Here is a 5,371-nt window from a genome sequence, read left to right on the forward strand (position 1 = left end):
CGCAAAAAGGTGGTGTTTTTTGTGCTTTAAGGGATTTCTTACAAGCCGTACAAACACGAAATTCTGAGGGGCCTCCTTGGGGGAGTTGCTTTAGGTTTGTTAAAAGTGAAGCCTCGGCATGGTTTAAATTATGCGAGCTTTTCTTAAACATCAAAGTCTCACATGATGCACAAGGCCAACAAGGTGTATCCATTATTGCTTTTAAGTATTTTCTTGCTTGTGAATGCGGGCACTGAACTACACGGGGTTGGGAGTGCACGGTTTTCCACATCTTATAAATTTTGGTTTGAATTTGTTTAGAGTTGTAAGAAGGCATCAAACTCTGAAATCTAAATGCAATCTCTTTAGCAGTAGAGTTGGAACTTGCTTCTATTAACGAAGACAAAGCAGTTGTAGCATGTTCAGTCCATACACATCTCTCTCGCTTCAAACGATTGTTTGTTGAAGGAAATGAGAACAAACCTTCTGGGGTATCAAAGAAAAGCAGCCCATTCAATTTGGAGGATGAAGGCATATGCGCAGAGCCATAAGAAACCATCTTATCGAAGGTCATATTTTGGAAAAGGTACATATTGCAACAAGAATCTAAAATACGACAAACAAGCGACACTAAATGCATGCTAAGGACCTTTGAAGACTGTCGAGTCCATAACAATGATTGCACAAGGTTTCTAAGTTTTAGAATGTTATTGGATTCATTTCGAAAATCAGCAACGCATGGCTTAAGCCACACATTAATGGTTCCAATGTTTCCTTCATGAACGTCACATATAACAAGCTCAACAATCTTTTCAAGGAGAGTGCTTAATGAGAAGCCACAATCAAATGTGCATATGAGAGAGTTTAAAACATCTTGATTCAATGGATGCTTAGAAAAAAAAGCCTGATCTATCCCAAGGTGTAAACCACCAATATCAAAGCTAAACGATTGATTGATTATAGTTACAAGAGTTATTTAGAGAGAACAAAGGTATGTGTCATAGACGGTATGAGCCAAGGAAGGTACAAAAAAGTGCCAAAACAAAGCTGCATGCAAGAGGATCGAGATATATTGCAAGAGATACATACAAAAAGCTCTAACAGATTTCAACAAAACTAGCTTGGCACACCAGAATTGTATTCTGAAACATGCCCTTCAGTGTCAACAGTGAATGTGCCCAACTTTCTTGAGGTTGACAAGAGATGACTTCAAGCTAACAAGATTATCATCGTACAGTTCGAGAAAAGGTCGACGAAGACAAAGCACTTGATCAACAACCTTCCCATGCAAAGTCACATTGGCAACAGATCCATTTTGGAGAGCGACCTTTGCTTGCATGGATGGCACCTTGAGAACATTTGACACTTTGTCACATGTGAAACAAAAGGGGTTGGATGCTTGGCGGCTTACCCGAACTCCCTTACAACTCTCACAAATGTACTCCACACCAAGGCTATTCCCGTTGACGGTCTCTAGTGTGCCAAAGATCTACACAAAATCCAAACGCTAAATTAAGTGATGGCTGTTTTGAAAGATACTTACAAGCAAACGTTGGAAATCAGCATGAAGAGTGGGATTCACCTTCTTCCCAAAACCCAAGCTTGCTAGTTGCTTTGAGAGGAAGCCGCGAAAAACATTCTCAAGTTGGATTGGCAAAGCACACAATATAGTCGCATCAACAATTGAAAGAGTGTTTGCAAGGTGCTTGAAAACGTTTATATTGTGAGCCACGCATGAGTAAGATCCATTTGCTTTCACTTCATAGACCATATGATGATAGTCCACTCTTCTAGAGGGAACAAACAAAAGCTAATCGAAAAAAGACAAAGTTAATAAAGACATAAATGCCACTGTCAATTTTTTGGGCTACAAGTCAAAATGCAACCAAAGAACCCAACTTACGCTTGCCCTATCGCTCAAGGCAGGTCCATCAGTAATTTTCAAGCGATAGCTCGTGCCTCCATCACCCTTAGAAGAGTCGTTAATCTTCGTGATGGTAAACGCAACAGTTGGGACAAAATCCACTGCTGGACCAGCCACAAGGTCTTTGATTTTGTGCTCGGGATAAAGACTCAAGATGCAGTCAAATGGCTCAGCTTTGACAACCAAAGTAGTCGCATCGGCGTACAAAGCCCACACGCTTGTGCCACCGTCGTTGCGATTTCTTCTCCTTACTGACCCCCCCTCAATGCGCCCAAAAGTCATTGGCTTCAAAGGACTCAACAAATTGAGCAATGTAGCTCTCAGCCACAACAAAAGTAGTAGTGTGCTTACATTCTTTATCAACCAAATCAACCTTTAAGAACTTAGGGAAGGATCCTTCTCTAATCTTGAAAGTTCCATACTTACATAGCACCTTGCCTTCAAATGCAAAGCGGAAGTTGATTGCGTCAGAAAGCTTAGAAATCGCAAGGACAGGAGTCCTAGGAGCCAACGCTAGCTGCGAATCAAAAGTTTCAACAATTGCATCACGTTTTGGAAACGTTGCGTCGCTGCTCGAGAATGACGTTATGCCAGCTAGGCTCTTACACACGGCCTTCCCTACAAGACAATCAAGTCAAATTTATCCTACAATGCCAAAAAAAGCCAGGGCTGCTAGGAAAATACCTCTGACATGACTAAGGGCTTTTTTGATGGCCTTCGAAGGAGAAGGCTTCTTAAGAGAAGCTCTTGGACTTAGTTTCTTGAGAGGAGACAGAACTCTCTCACCAAATGCCTCGTGCGTCGGAGCTTCCAACACAACTTCTTTCTTCAAGTTGCCCTCCACAAGTTCATGCGAAGACTCGCCATGCGCAGCTTGAGCGTCTTGCACACTTTGAACATGCTCGAAAGATAGGTCTACAACCAACAAGAATTCACAACGCAAAGATTCAAGTTCAAGGTCACTTTTCGTTGACTGTAACAAGTAAAGCAATTCATTCAAAACGTGCAAGTAAGAGTATCAAACCAGCCATTTCAAAATCCATCGCGCAGAGGTATAGGGTATGAAGATGCAGGACAAAGATGGAGGGAGAGGAGGAGACAGCAAGAGAGGAGGAGAGAGGCTTCCTTCCCTCAAGAGTTGGAATGCTTGAGAAGTGAGAGCAGCTATTGTCAACTACAACCCATAAAAACTATGCATAAAGCTGAGTGTTAGTCTAACCAAGCCACTGATAAAGAGGACTCAAAAACTAACAGGTTTAGGGACTCAAAAAGGAAGTTTAAGTAACAGCTCAAGAGCGACATCCTCATGAGTGAGTCTTTAATATTAGGTCTTTAAAGAGGCAAGGTGGAAGTAATCATATAAGAGGTGCAAATAAATCACCCACGTTCTTTTTTAAGACCAAGAAAGGAAGAGAGAGAATACTCGGCAACCGAAAAAGGCAGCAAACTTCTGTCCTAATCTTTAATGCACCTCAAAAAGACAAAAGGTAGAGAGAAAGATAGGGAAAGCAGAGGAGAAGAGAGAGAAAAAGCATTGTAACTTGACATCAAATCTTAAACTGCAATAGCATATGCACAAATTACAGACATCTTGCCATAACGCCCAAAACTGCGAGTCTTGCCCGGTGTGGGCCCTAAGAGCCGATTCAAAAACCAAGACACAAAATGAGCCTGACACCCGCACACAACTTTGATTCAGAAAAAAACCAGAGATGCCCACACTCGAACAATCTTCTAAGGAATATTCTTCTAACAACACGACATGAAATCTGGGCACAAAACAAGCTTAATATCGGCACCACATCAAATCTTACAACCCCTATTTCGAACGGCACTAATTTAACCTGTCTTCAAAATCAATGATTCTTGCCATAACCATGCATCCTTGAGATCCTGAGCGTCACCCATAGCAATAACATCACCCTCTCCATCTATATATGTCTGATCATCAAGACTGAAATCGCTTGTTCGTCTATGTGTAATTCTGAACCCACGACATGTCTCCTCATACTTGATCTGCAGAACATGAAACAAAGGTCACAAAGATCTTCATTTACAAATTACAAAAGAAGCTAAAACACTGACAAAGACAGCCACAGACCACAACATCACTCAACAACGTTGTCAAGAAGCCAAGACCCGACGCTCTCTGAGCAGGAAAATGACCCACTGTGGCTCACCTTGGTCGGCAGTGCTGCGAGTAGAGGAATCCCAGGCAAAGTCAGTGCTGCGAGCAAAGTAATCCGATGCTCAAAATGACCCACTATCCACTCACCTTGGTCGGCAGTGCTGCAAGTAGAGCAACCCAGGGCAGACTCAGTGCTAGCAGACAAACGCCAGGCCGAACGTGTTGTATGCTTGAGGTTGCCATACAGCCCACGATGTGGGTGTTCCTGGCCAAGCTCTCGCAAACTCTTGAGTGGGCAGACGCTGAGGCTCCTGAGCCATCCACCGTTTTGAAGCTTGCAAAGATCAACGACGAGGGCTTTGCAGGCTCAGAAAAGCAGGAGACCTTGCAGGTTGTTGGAGGTACGAGCAATGCATTTTGCAGAAGAAAAATTCTATGAGCCATAGCGAGATCTGTGCAGGTAGGCTACTCCTCTAGGTCACTCCCCGCAGGCAGCGTGAGAATGGCAAAGGGAGAGGGAGCCACAGGCTTGCGCTAGCATGGAAGAAGGGAAAAACTGCGCAGGAGGAAGCTCAGGCCGGGGTGGCAACCAGGACCACATCATGGAAAAGAGAGAGAGCGAGCCAGGGGAAGAAAGGCTTCATGAGTCACACTCCACAAACAAAATGGATTTCGGCGCCTCGGATTCCCTCCTAGCTGTCCACACGAACAAAGTAATCATCCCCGCCTCGGATTCCCTCCAACTTCTCCACATGTCCACCTACCCACCTTGATGATCCTAGGAAAATAGAAAAAACATTTTTTCCTATTTTTAGCCAGGAAAAAAGATAAGGTGACTGTAGGGCCTTTGCCCTTTGGGCAGGCCAAAAAGGAAGACTCAAGAACATTGAAAAATATCCCAAGTTTAGTCTTGCCTTTAGATTCTATAGATCTTTAAAAATCATTCAAATGATTAATGATAATTCAAGTATAAGATGAACTTGCCTCCTCATTCACATGTACACCATTGTTTCTCATAAGTTACTATGACCATTTGTTCTTTGGTAGTAACAGGTTGGGAAGTCCTGCTTTGCTTGTCTGCATACAAATAATCAAGTACTACTTCTTTCACCATATTTGGCAAGCAAGGAACCACCGGGTGTTTGAGGGGGATCTAGCTGTGGCAAGCTTTTGTGAAATCATACAAGAGAGCAGAGTGACAATCCACATGATCGGAGGTACACAAGCCTAAGAGGACTGGTCTAGAACAATACATATCATGATGACATCTTGTAATAAGTAAAGCATAGGAGTAGTTGTGGTTTCTCTGTCAAGCAGAGAACTTGTAATCCTTTGACCCT

General features: G+C 43.0%; 1 pseudogene; it reads right to left on the reverse strand.

Moving 5' to 3' along the window:
* Nucleotides 1-1,095: 1,095 nt before the first annotated feature.
* On the reverse strand, nucleotides 1,096-4,351 carry LOC147419181 (uncharacterized; annotated as a pseudogene).
* Nucleotides 4,352-5,371: the final 1,020 nt, after the last annotated feature.

This window comes from Adiantum capillus-veneris, chromosome 29 (genome assembly GCF_014529385.1).
Source record: "Adiantum capillus-veneris isolate H3 chromosome 29, ASM1452938v2, whole genome shotgun sequence".
Taxonomy (NCBI): Eukaryota; Viridiplantae; Streptophyta; class Polypodiopsida; order Polypodiales; family Pteridaceae; genus Adiantum; species Adiantum capillus-veneris.